Here is a 14,850-nt window from a genome sequence, read left to right on the forward strand (position 1 = left end):
ACACACACACACACACCATGAGCAAACAATCCCACAAGATGCTTCAAAAATTCTTGACTCTCCAAAGCAACTGCAAGGACACTTAGATATCCAAGAAGCTGAAGTAAGAAAAGCATCATATTTTGGTTAGAAAGCAGATCAAAATGAAAGGTACAATCTAATTTAGTGCCTCTATTAGCATTTATGAAGGACAAGTGAAGAGTTTAGGATTGCCTGGTCTCAGGGAATCTGGTTGGCTTTGACTGGAAGGATGTTCTGCAGATTTCTCGCACTTGTTTCTGGGACAATTCAGGGCAAAAGAGTAAAGGCAGAAATATTGGTAGGAACTTGTTTGAAAAGAACATGGTTTGGAGCAGGCTCCAGATGTGTCACTTTGCATATGAAGAGGTGCTAGCCCCTTAACAGTTTACTTTCAAGAACTGAGCAGCCTTGGGAGGGGTAGTCTCAAAGCATGAGTGCACAAATGTCAGAGCATCAAGAATATAGAAAATAAAAAGCTGTATCTAATGTAACTGGTGCTGTGAGGAGCTGCCAAATGTACAAATGCAGAATCCAGTAGATGCAGTTGGAAGACAGACATAGGATGAAATTAAATATGGGTGTTTCTATAGAATAAATAGCTTGGATTCTGAAAATATATATCTATGTATCTATATAGATAGATATACCTATATCTATGTGTCTATCTGTCTATAATCATTAAAGCCAATTACTACATGGAATTAGTCTAATTAAAAGACACTAGTAGGATTTTTGGTGTTTGTTTTTGTGAATCACTCAATTGCCTTTATGTTAACTCAGGCCAAAATAGTCAGAACTTCATCTCTTTAATTTTGTTACTACTTGGTTTATACATGCTCCATTTCTACATAAGACAAGAGTTGGCAGGGACAACTAGAAAAACAAGGGGCTATTAAGGCAAATAAAAAGGTAAATTGATTAGCTCAGGCACTAGCTGAATACCATCCCATGAAGACTGAAAGCCGGCTGTCCTGGGATTGTTGTTGCACCGTGCTCCAGAGTAGAAGGCTGCCAACTCGCCCAAGGCAGGGGACTGCCAAGCAGGGTGCTAGCTTTGTGTCCATTTGTGCAAAGCACTGTGCGAAATAGAAGGAAGGCCCTTCGTGTAGACGATATATTGAGGATTACTTGGTCTGTCAATTCCCTCTTTCAGAATAATTGTTTGTGAAGCTCAAAGCTCCTAAAAGCAGTTAGAATTGATTACATTGGTAAGAAAGGTTGATATTTCTTAGCTTCTGAATCACAAGGGATGTAGTTGCAATCATTTTTTTTTTTTACTGTAATTCAAGGTATGACAGCAAAAAATGTAACAAGAGTTAGACACATGTCCCTGTGAGCCGTGTTTAGGACTACGAACAAATGTGTCTTCTAATGCCTCTGGAAGATTCTGTTTGTGATTTGTTTCCTTATGTGATTTAAAAATAAGAAAATACTAGACTCACTTTAAAGAACAGTGGAATTGCATTGGAGTATATAATATGTTAAACTACATGATGCTAACTCTCGGGACAGATTTCATTCGTTTGGTGAGATTCTAGGAATGCCAGTTTCTTCACCTAAGAGTTTAAGAATCTAAATAGACAGTTTCATTAGGGCAACATGTTTGTTAGTGAAATCTATTGTAAGTATTTGGAACAATCTTTGAAAATCAGAATTCAAGACATCATATCACATCATATTAACATTTATTAAAGCAAATTTAACTGAACGCTAGTTGTCTAATGTTTTCATTGGTTATTCATTTAAAAAGCATAGTAAAATTCCTTTTGTAAGACGGAAGCAAGATAATCCTTGTGAGTTTGAAGCCAAACTGGAACACATAGTGAGACCTTGTCTCAAGAAACAAAACTAAAAGAATGCACCGTTAATTATTTTGCATAATCAAAGACATGAAAAGAATGGACAGTCTACTAAATAAAGTTTTATTACACCTTCTAAAGTACAGAGACTAAGGCCAGCCAAATAGCTCAGTGGATTAAAGTGCCTGCTTAAGCAGAGCACAGAGGCCAGGGTTTGATTCCCAGGCCTCCTGTGCTGGCCCTGAGCCCAGGGTGCCCTGAGATGGAGATTGAGATGGGGGGGCATGGTAGCACACACCTGTAATCCCAGTTCTTGGGAGGCTGAACACAGGTAGATCACTAGAGTCCAATCTATGTAGTGAGGCATAGTAAACCCTTAATAAAATACAAAACTGAACAAATAAATAAATAAATAATAAATAAAATAAATGAAGTACAGAGACTAGATTCACTCAAAAGGAGTGTTGGATTTTATTTCACATAATATTAATAATATGGGATGATGTTTTATTAACAAAACTTGCACTATTATGAAAGTGCTGCATGTGTAAACAAAATCCTTTAGTCTTTGCAGCATTCTTCTGCCTTTCTATTAAAGTCTTTTAACTCTCACTGCCACAACGGAGGTGTACCTCTGAGATTGTAAAACTAACTTAAAGTGCAGAAAGAAAGCATTCAGAATAGTTGAGAAGATACTGTGCTGGCAAGGAATAGGCTTTAGAGGTGAGGCAAGAAGGTAGAATGGTAAACAGCAAAGAAAGAGCCTCTCTGAGTGTCACTATCCAGATGAGGAAGTATAGCAATTTGGAGAAGGCGAGAAAGAGGGAAGTGACTCCCCATAGACCCAGGAAGGGACTGAGGCAGAGCTGAATCCCATGGAGACAGTGAAGAGAACTAGGTGACCCCCAGTGCTTCTCCCTGGGAGGACACACACGGGCAAAACGAGTGATTGAGACCTGGGGACATATGGTGAGGGCTGGCGACCCTCGAGACTTCCACGGAGAGACGCAGTGGTGGCACAGAGCAGCGGACAAGGACTGCCTTACGTGGTGCTGAGTGGTGAGGGTTTCGTTGTCCTGCATGAGAGAGTGATTAGCTGAGAATCATTTTGGACAAGAGGCTCCATGAGCTCAGAACTCTGAGCGTCTGCTGGCTCCTTTAGCAGCTCCCAGGTGAGCTCACATCTGTGGAAAGGGTGGTGATGGCTACAAGAGACCAAACGGTGCAGGTTCCCATGATGGCTTGCTCAAATGAATCAGCTTAGATCTGAATTCTATCTCCACATGTGCTATACTAGTATCAGCAGGGACAAATCTGGAGGCGGACGTTTCTCTTTTCTTTTCTTCTCTTGCTCTTTATTTTATTTTTTTTTTTATTTTTGGTAGTTTTTCTTTTTTTTTTTTTTCCTTTCTCCTTTGTTTTCTAGTTTTTCATTTTTCTCTTTCATGTCTTGAACTTGTATGAGTGTGAATATGGTGTCTGGTCTCTTTGTGGTTGTGGTCCTTTTCTGGTTTTTTTCTTTTTCTTTCTTTCTTTTCTTTTTTTTTTTAGCTGTTTCTCCTTCCCTCTGAATTTCTGCACCAGTTTCCCAAAGTTAGCATGACCTCCCCTTTTTCTTCTCTGTGGCCCTTCTTCTAATCCCTTCCTGTTCTTCCTCTTCTCTATTTTCTCCCGGGTCCATTTTAAATTTTAACCCATGAGGCAAACATTGACATTAAGGATTATGTACTGCATACTATTTTCTGTTTTCTTTGCGATTTTGTCGTATGACCACAAATCTCGTTCATATGGTTAAAGGCAGAAAATTAACACTTACTTCCGTGTGTCATTTTCTAGGCTCTGTTGCATGCTATGGCCATTGGCACCACTGTAGCCAAAGGTGACATGATTGTTCTGAACGGCTGTTCTTTGTGGCATTCCAAGACTGAGATTGACCAGAAGAGGTCATTTCCTAAGAGTTCTAAATAGTAACAATAAAGCAAACCACCACAGGCATTTTACACTCATCACCTGAGGAATTAAACTAAAAGAAGAGAAAAGAAAATGAGGGGACATTTAAGCTAAATTCAGCCCAGCAGTGGACATCTAGTCCACTGAAGGCAAACCCAGAAGGCAATGAGGTGGGATAATTCAAAGCCACATACCTGGGTTCTGTGAAGTAGCAACAGCAAAGTAATTGTCCCACACATAAAGCACTTATATCTAGAATATATAAAGATTTGAAAAATCAGATATCCCCCAAATTCAGAGGCCCAATCCAAAATTAGGCACCTGAGATGAATAAATACTTCTTAGATAAAGAAATAAAAATGTCAAATAAATATATGAAAAAAAATTCAACGTCATTGGCCATTTGAAAAATGAAAATTAAGTGAACATTGAGGTTCCATCTCACTCCAGAAAGAGTAGCTGTCATGAAAAAAAAAATATCAACCAATAACAAATGCTGGAAGCTCGGTTGGGAGGAAGGAAAACTTATGCACTGTTGGCGGGAGTTCACACTGGTACAATTACTATAGAAATCAGTGAGGAGAAATTTCAAAAATTATGATTAGAGGTCCCAATTTGACCCAGCTGTTCCCCTTCTGGGTATCTTCCCAGGAGAATTAAAAGTATCATACCACAATGAAATCTGCACCTCCATGTGGATAGCAGCACAACCTCTAATAGATAGATCTTGGAAAGAACTCAGATGTCCTTAACTAAGGAATGGATAAAAAAAAAAAAAAAGATATGGTCTTTTTACATAATGGAGTATTACTAAGCCATAAAGATGGATAGGAAAGACATTTCAAAAGGAAAGGGAAATTGGATTGGAGAATGGAGACAAGAAGGAAGGGAAAAGCAGAGGGAATTATATATAGGAGATAGTTGGGAGAGTTATACTTCTAATTTGTCTTAGCTCATTGAAAAGATAAGTTTGCACTAATATTTGGAAAATAAATATTCATTCTATTGAAGTAATATTTTTATAAGATAACATTTAAAATAACAGATTCAATAAAATGTGTTTTGTATAAATGCACTTTAAATTACTGAAGAGTGAATAAAATATGAAAGTTATATACAATTATATTTTGAGTTATTTACATACAAATACGAATTCAAAGAAAACTAAATATTTAGGGAAATACTGGTAAAATAACTGTCTGCAGTATGAAATGCATGAATAGGATCATCTCTTATACATCACATCAAAGGTTGAAATCAAGAAGTATGTATGCTTAAAATTTCAAAATAAAAAGAAATTTTAAATGCCTGTTGTGTTTTATTTAAAAAAGTACAGATAATGCTTCAATTTCTGTAATAAAAAGTTAAAAAGCATAGATAAAATGTGGTATATAAGAATGTATCATATCTATATGCTAAAATATACACATCTAAAAATAAATAAATAATAAAATATCTACATCTATGTACAGTAAAATATTGTTTCAACCTTTAAAAAGAATGGAAACCTTCCATTTTCAGCAGTATAGATTAACATGGATGAATTCATACTATATAAAATCAGACAGACCCAGAGAGAAAAATATTACCTAATTTTATTTACGAGTGTGACAGAAAAAAAATGAATTAACTGAATAAATGAAGTGAAATTTACAGCTTAGAAAACAAAAGTTGTTACCATGGGAAATGGCTGGTTGCTGTATAGGTCAAGGGACACAAATTCTCTGTTATGTAGGATTAGGAAATCTAGACAGGCAATGTACAAAATGAGGACTGTAGTTAAAAATTGTATTTTATTTCAGATCTTCAGACTGCATCTGTTCTTGTCAGAAAAGACAACTATACCAAATGATCATCGTGCTGCCTTGCTTCAGCATCATCACCAATTTGCTAACTATATGTATCCTCAGCCTCAGATATATGCAACCTATTAAACAAGGGAATAATGGGCCTTCTTTATACAGAATACTCCTATTCGGTAATTCAATTTGTTGAAGTATATCAGTGGAACCAAAAAAGTTCTTTATTCTTACAAATTATGTTCTATTGCAGGAAAATAAAACTCTTCTGTAGGATTTCTTTGATAATAAAAAATAAAATTATAAATGCATACCTCACAAGGGAATGAAATTTTGGAACTTCAAAAGCCTGAATGTTCAGAAGACTATGAGGAAACATGCACATTATGTGGATGTTCATTAGACTGACAAAAGGAAATAATTTCCCACAGCCCATGTCCAAAATCTGCCACGCATTTTCAAAAATAGCTATAAATGTGTAACCTTTACAAATATTTAGTTGTAGTTAAAATTGTTTCTGTTTTTCAAGAATAATAAGGCAAATATATATTCATTTTAAATGATTTTAACAAAGTAAAACCACTGTAAGTAACTCAAAATTTAACACCTATACAACTCAGTGTGACTGAGTATAAATATAATTAATTAGAATTTTCCTTGACGTCTTAACCAAAATTACTGTATTTTATAAGCGCATAGGAATTAAATGACTTCTTCACTATACTCCCACTTGAAAGAGTGACAGTAATGCTAAAGGTGAAATCAGCCACCACAGATTAAAGAAAGAAAAAGATATATCATTATCCTAGAAATATGTGACAGATTCGGGTTGTGCCACTACCAAGCGTGACATTGCCAGTGATTGAGGCGGCTGTCACTATGGTCATGAAGGTAGTGAGACTAAGAGTATAACCGGAATAAAACAAATGTTTTTATTGTAGCATGACCTTTTGGAAAGTGTCTTGTTGTTTGGGATTGATAATGCTGGATTTTTGTCATAAAATACCTGGAGAGATCCTTATAATTTTAAAGAACTTCCAAATTAGTTTTGTGGTAAAAACATCTGAGAATTTCAGATATTGCCCATATCAATTAATGTTTAAGATAAATGGGTCAACAGTGAACCAGTATTTTGATAGTAAAGAATTATAAACTTATTGCGAAATTGTCGTGTGGACTTTGAAACCTCTTGATAGAATATGCAAGAACTGATCTGTTACATATTGTCAGGTTTTATTTGCATAATGTTAAATAAACTAAAATACTCAGCTGTTTATATTTCACATAACTTTGATGAATGTACTTCCAGTAGTATTTTATGACTTTTTCAAATTGATGTCAATAATATTATCATTATTGAGTGACTTTTATGATGAAATTCATTATATAAAATGACATTGCGTCCTATATGAAATTTAATGAGTCTGTTTTAAAACCATGAATACTGTGGAGTGAATCTCTAACTCGAGTATACAATTTACCCAATGTTTAAATACTTAAAAAAATGTATTCAGCTCGTCAATCACCTTAGATAAAACAAATATGTTTTCCACTGCTTTTTAGCAGTCACTTGCGAGCTTCCGAACCGCCTGGCGTTCCTACCTAGAGCATCTCGCTCGCTCCCTGAAGCCCCTGCTCTCTGCCACTGTCTGCGACTCCTCACCTCAACGCTTCGTGCACAGCTCACGCAGCACCGTACAGCTAGGCTGAAGGACACAGACCTGCTCCTTCCAAATCCTGAGCACATAGGAGATCCATAGTATTTAAACCCTTGCTTAAACTTGAACAAGAAAAAAATAACATGAATATAGCTGTTTAGAAAACTAAATGAATATTTCAACATTAAAATACTACTGCTTCTCTACTTTGGTATTAGTTTGGTAAAGACTTTTGTGGTTGACCTTAATGAACAATAAATTTGCCTTAAACAAAAAAGTTCAATAAGAAAATTTTCTAAAATATTATCTAAAATGTTTTGTTTTTATATATGATGCCGACTTATATTACGCTACAAAACTATACATTCAACATATAGATGGGGGTTGAAAAAAGGTTGTACAAAGAATTCAAATCACCACAACTGATTCTTCTTGGAGTCTACACTCAAATCACATTTATTTGTAAAGAATACATTTTAGGGGTCTGGGGAGATGGCTCAGTGGAAAAAACGCTTCCCTGGCAAGCACAAGGGCCTGAGTTCAATCCCCAGTTCCGCCAAAATAAATAAATAAATACATTTTTTAATATGGCTTGGACAAGAAGATAAAAGTGTCTATTTCATAAATAAGTTGTCTGTGTCTACATGAATTATATGATCACTTTTCCTACTCCCTGTCACTACTGTATCCGCTGACTCTACTTCCTATTAGAGAACTAATTCTGGATATTTATTGTAACTTTTCATAAATCCTGAGAGCATTTCACTGACCTTCTCAGATCCAAAAGCTACAACTCTTGTTGCACAGGTCCTGCTTTACCTTGGTCTTAACCATCCAGTAGAAAAGTATGAAGATGAAATATAGGAAATAAAGCCATGCTGTTATGTTGAGCTGTGGGGGACTCAGGTCAATAATTTCTGACATTGCCAGTTAAACAGAAGACCCAATGCTATTATGGGCTACTGGACTCTTTTAGAATATTTTGCTGAGTTTACACACCTATAATATTCAATAATGGAACTTAGAAAAAATGGGGTATACAGATGAATGTCCATTTTGTATCTGTGTATTCAAAGTGGTTGGGATAGATATATAGTTGCATTCTCTTAATGAATAGAATGATTTGTTCTAATGGTGTTTGTAAATAGGATCACAAGTCTGCATCTTGTACAGCAATTAACCACTAAGAAGAATATATGCAGTGTAGTATTTGTTGAAACTGTACTTCCGATTTGATTTGAAACTGTCTCATTGCTATCTGTTTATCAATAAAACTTTAAAATATATATATATATAAATTTACATATATATGTATATATATACACACCATGTGTTGCATTAGTATACATTAAGGTACATTGCAATCAACTTCCAAACAAATTTTAAAATGTCAGTTTAAAGAAATTAACCATTTGAGAAATAAGTATTATTTAGACCAGGAAGGAAATAAGCCCAAGAAAATATTTTTTTTTGAAAATTGCTGTATCTTCTACCTTCTATAATACTGTTTTCATATTTTATCCAATTATCTCTATGGCATTTCTTTAAGCAGTAGGGACTTCTGTGCATTTATCACGTCTGAATTTCCCAGTCTGTTTATACAAATAGTCATATAAATACATGATGTTCTTAATCTGCATGAGAAGGTCTCAAAGGATGCACCATCTGACTTAGTCAATAGTAGTCAGCTTTGCTTAAATGAAATTCAAGAATTATTTTATATGTAACAATGTAATCGTCAGGGTAGATTTAAATACATGCTGCTTAAAAAGTGTCTCTTTCTAACCAGGAAAAAAATTTCAGGGGAAAATAATTAACAGGAGTTTAAAAACCTGAGAACAGTTTTGACATAATTTAATATTTCTGACACAGCACTCTATGTAGCTGTTATTTATTCTATTTATATTTTATGCATGCATTAGATATGTATGTTTATGTACAGTTATGTAAGGATGGACTATGCTTTGAAAATTAAATATTAAATACTCTTATTTGAGAAAAGAATCAGAGAAATCTTCAATCATGCATCACTAAGTATATGAAAATTAAACTTTCTGTTATAAGAAATGGTGAGCAGACTATTTTCTTTAAAGTTAGATTATACATACATATTTTTAAAAATTGAAGTCCTAAAATATTGTAGCCCTAAAGATTAGTTATTAGTGAGAACTTTTATTCAGAAGTATTCTAACAAACAGTTGTCAAATAACTTTTTTTTAAACTAGTGTGAGAAACACAATTCAAAGTAAATTCCTATAAGGGCTCTTCCACCGACAGCATCCTGTGAATCACTGTCTCCCACCAGAGTATCATGTTTTCTCTTTCGTGCCTCCACTGGATATTTTCCCATTATGAGTTACAGCTTCAGCGCCCCATTTCCTCTACCCTTCCAGACCTCTGAGGTGCAGAGTGAGATCACTTCCATTTCTTGCCCCCAAACACTCAGTAATTTCTGTTATTTCCTCACACTTTAAGCTGCCACTGGTTTAGTAGCCCTTGAGACACTGTATCTTGCGATTTCTTTACACAGAGTTTAAAGAGCCAATACATTTGTTATCTGTTTTGCAGGTATAAATGAGCTGGGGAGCACAAATGGGATCAGAATGCTTTTTTTTTAAAACTACTAAGATAGTGTGTTCTAAAGGGGCTTTCTAACTTTGGTCACGTCACATTCTATCTTGCTTGTGGGAAGTGTGGACCAAAGTCTCCGTCTAAACCCATTGAGTTCTGAAAGCACCACAATTTTATTTGTGCACATGCATGTAAACTCACTCTCTTCATCACAAATTATTAATCAGATCAGACTTTGGGATTGTCCTCAACATCAATAAAACAAAATGTATTTTCTTCTGCATGAATTTCTGTTTTTAGGGTAAGAATTCTTAGATTGAAAGAAAAGATCTGTGCACTAACTAGAAGTGATACCCAGTTGTGGAAGTTTAAGATGCTTTTGAAGTCTCTATAATATAAGATATTCCAAAGATAACTCAATGACATAAGCACCTGCCTGGCAAGGACAAGATCCTGAGTTTTATCCTCTGTACCCAAAAAATTAAAAAAAAATAAGATGTCTACAAATTATGTGATATTTGATCAACAAATATGTATTTTAAATTTTCAGTTCATCACACATTCTCTTTGACTATATTTCTGTGTGTACAAACACAGAGCATATATAAACACAAATGTATGTACATGTAATTGGGAGTTTTTATGAGATTATTTACATTCAATTCTAGGTCATAAATATTCAATTTTGATGGGGCATCATTTTAAATAGCACAATTTAGGTATAATCTAGTCATTGTTATTTTCCCCAACTGATCTCTAGAGCAGCAACCTTGGCGATAGAATATGAATACCCTACTCTCACGCAGAGTACAGAGATGAATCTCCTGGATTTTATCACCGGTCTTGGCCAACTTCCTGTGTAATTATTCAACTCTAGGCTCAGTGGATCTTGGAGCAGAACGTGAAGTTGTTGTTACAGCTCCACTCAGTTTGTAACGTTGGCTATCAAATCTCAGGATTCAATGCTCTTGAGCCATGCAGGAGATGTGGACCTGTGGGCTTGCTGAGACAGGGGTAAAAGATGAAAGTGCAGAAGCATGCCCTGGCTCCAGGACCCCTTGTTCACCACTGAGGCTTTCCCTCTGTTATCATTCTACTGGCCAATGCAAGACATAGGGACAAACATGAAAGAGTAATAACCCCAGGGATGGAAGCAGGATATCAGGGTGCATTTATAAAACCTAACTCTGTCCCTTCTGTTCTCCTTTCCCTCATTTTTTTTTTGGTGGGACTGGGGATTGAACTCATGACTCTGCACTTTCTAGGCAAGTGCTTATTCTACTGAGCTATCTCCCCAGCCCTCTCCCTTTCCTCTTAACCTCTCAAATTGCTTGCTTATCCAGCCAGCCATGCTTCTGTTACAGTGTCATCAGTACTGACTGCCTATCCATGTACCTTTTGCATCAGTCTTGTTGCTGTTGCTTTGGGTTTAGGTATTATTTTTCCCTGAAAGAAAGAAGAGCTCTTTCAGGTCTTCTTTCCTCTCACCTTCGAGAAGCCATATATTAAGGTCATAGCTGCTGAGCAGAGCCGGAACACAACCTACTAAGTCACTGTATGCAGGGCCACATCCTCTGACCTAGAGCAGATCGGCCGTGAATTAGGAATTAATCTTTTCTCTTCTATTGCACTATGGCTTTGGTATGTGTTGGTTACTGCCACAGAGCCTGGCTTAAATTTCATGCTCTGACCTATGAACTTGTGTTATTGAACTTATTTCAAAAGCCAGCAGTGAAGCGTATAGTTTACTCAGATGGTGCATGCCCTGTTCCAGGATACAGTAAGCCCTACTGTTCATTTTCACTTACTTTCCATTTTCAAACAAAGCTCAACAAGGTTACAGTACAAGTTCACTTTGCTGCCTAAATAAATGATGTATAAACAATAGTAACATGCCTTTAGTTTTCTATCACTCTCAGCAGTTTAACTCCCTTCAGTTGACATGGAGATTCCTACGTCCAGGGAAATTAAAGCATTGGCAAACATTTTCTTTTTCCTCATAATACAGAAATGAAAAGCAATCTACTTGTCTACATATAATCACATAAAATTTCTCTTTGCATTTCTTTCTATGAAGCAGCATTGTATATATTATCCAAATTTCTACTCGTTCATACATGTTGCATGTACTTTTTAATACATACAGACTTACACAAAAAATAAAGCACTTATTCATATTTTCTTTTGCAATAACTATCTCAATCTAATTGAATAATTGAATGTGGTAGCCTTTTTTCTCACTTCAGAAGGTAAATGTGTCAAACATGGTCAGTGATTCACTAGCACCTAAATTCCTTGCTTCTTCTTAACAGAATCTCTTTTAAGGTCCTCAGGCATGCTGAAACTACTCAGCTCTAGGTATGGATTGGGATTAATGAAGGTGAATTGTGGTACGCCCAAACAGTGCAGAGGTGATCAGGTTAGCAAAGTGATTATAGCTTACATCAGATCTAAAAGAATTCTGTTACTTGAGAGTAATCTAAATACAATTCCTTCACTCTACTCAATGATGGGTAGTTTTGCATTTTGTACGTTATAAATGATGTATGGAGTACTCCCAACTATCCTGATGCTGACACAGGTGTCCTGTCTCTTTCCCTCGCCTTCTTTACTCCCTCTACCCCCACCCGTGGATGAGCTCAACTTGTTTAAATGCATTCTTCCCAACTGTCTCTCCTCTCTTCTCCAGTCCAGCATAGATGTAGCAGTGGGCGACCCTCCCTTGCTCCAGCCACTTCAAAAACGACTGTTATTATTTTGAAGTACAGGGAGCACCCTTCATGGTTAAGACAGAGAGGAAAGGGTCCGGGCCCGTTGTTAACATCCTCCACCCCCACAGCCTGCCTTCCAGAAAATTTCCAGGTTGAAGCCATGACACCTTAATAGCTCACTGCTATGGCAGTTTAAGCTTTCCTGGAGCCCTTTACCAACCCCTGACCCCAATCACATCAATCACAAGCCTGAGGCTGGTCTACAAGCAATGTTCTCTGTGAATTTCTTAGGCTTGTCCAACAGGGCTCCTACTCTATTGAAACACCTTGTGTGACACCACAAGCACTGTTGAAAAAAAAGACTTGCTTGTGGGGCCTGGTAAACTCAGTTATGATTTAAGTCTTGGGAAGTGTGGGCTCCAGAAGTTCTGTCACTACCCTGAGTAGCGCAGAGAGAGAGCCCTTGAATCAAAAGGGAGAACAGTAGATGCTAGGAGTTGTTGGCACTGAAGAACTGCAGGACTGGTGGAGATGCCCTACGCTGTCCCATGCAGGCCAGAACTGGACACCACTGGCCAGCAGTGTCAGTGCCCAGAAGCCAGTACCCAGCACTATGGCTGTCATCTGGTGACATCAGACCTGCTAGAGAGCTGCACTGTGCTGATTCATGATTCCTGTCTAAATCCATCTCAAGAACCCTAGGCTTAATGATAAGAATACTGCACAAATGATGAAGATAACATTTGGAAATGGCCAGCACAGAGCACCCAGAGAAAAAGAGAAGGGAGAAATGATGAACTGTGTGTGGATTCTGCCTACTGAAAATTATCCTTATGAGCATATGAAGAGCTTTACTTACCAAATCACCCTCAATCTGTGTGCTATGAGCTATGGCATCATAAATCGTAAATTACACAACTAGATATGACTACATTATCAATAAACATAAAGGAAATGAATCATTTTGTGTGGAAGAGACATTAACCTTGTATTCAGAAAGCTTATCTTTGATACATAGCCGTATTCTTTATCAGGATTAGTGGCTTAAAATCCACTATGTTTCATTTTTTTGAATAAACAAGTATATGTATAAATTTAGTCAACATAGATAATTAACCTAAAAACTTCAATATGATGAATTAAAAAAATCACATGGAAGGCCAACTCTATAAAAGGGATTTTCCCAGGACAGTAACCAGATGTGATTACTTAAAATTCCAAGTAAAGGCATTTATGAAGACTAAATCGTGGAATTTTTCAGGTAAGTTGATTTGTATATAATATTAGTGAATGAACAGTCTATTGCGTACTATTTGGAACTAAAGGCTTATTTGGGGAGGGTTGTTTGGTTTTAGTGCTGGGAATCGCTGGAAGACACAGATCCAAGAGTATGCACCTTGCTACTGGGCTACTCCCCAAGAAGAACTCAGTGAATTAGTGGAGACAGACGACAACTACTACTTCTAGTATTTGTATGATAATAGTAAGAAAATGGATTTGAGTTATATCAAACAACCACTTCCATAAAAATTTCTGTGCTTGTTTGAATATAATAAGTATTATTAAGAAAAATATTAAAAGTAGAATATGATTCTATTAGTAATTTAAATTGTTTTTCTTTTGTTTAGAAAAAGTAATGAGAAAGTTTACAAAACAAAAATGTTATTAGCTTGAATGCTAAGAAAATGTTCTCTAATAACTTTAGTCTACATAGGGAAAATATTGTCAATGTTTACCTAAGATTGAGTTCTATTATTCAGTGGTATTTCCATGCCTGTCATAAGATGTAACTGCACACATTAAATTTGTAGCAGAATTCTATATTTAATATATTTGTATTTTTTAAAAGTTCAGCATATTTTATTTTTTAAAATAAACACGCCTAGAACTTTCCTTTGTAAAAGAAGAAAGTTGCAATTGCATAAATGAAAGCAAAGGAAAATGTATGTCCATCAATCTCTCGTCCATGAACTTTTGAGATTTCTTTAGGAGCATAAAAGGATTCATTTTCTACCTTATGGGAATTGTCTGAATAAATGACTGACTTACTATCCTGTGGAAAAAAATAATATTAGAACTGGCTCTGTCTTAGAATTTAAAAAATGCTTCATTAAGTACATAAGACTACCTTAATCTAGATAGAGTTATAGTCTTTAAGACGCATAATATCACTATCATAGATTGTTTCTTTATTGATTTGGTTAATATAACCCAGACCTGCAAAGGTTTAAAACATTAGCAAGAATTGAGCAGTATTAATAACGATTAATTAGTAATGACTTATTTTAATTACTAATTATTTTAATTAGTAATAAATTAGGTATTCATTAAACACTTGTCT

Source organism: Octodon degus, unplaced genomic scaffold (assembly GCF_000260255.1).
Source record: "Octodon degus isolate 3935 unplaced genomic scaffold, OctDeg1.0 scaffold00118, whole genome shotgun sequence".
NCBI classification, from domain to species: Eukaryota; Metazoa; Chordata; class Mammalia; order Rodentia; family Octodontidae; genus Octodon; species Octodon degus.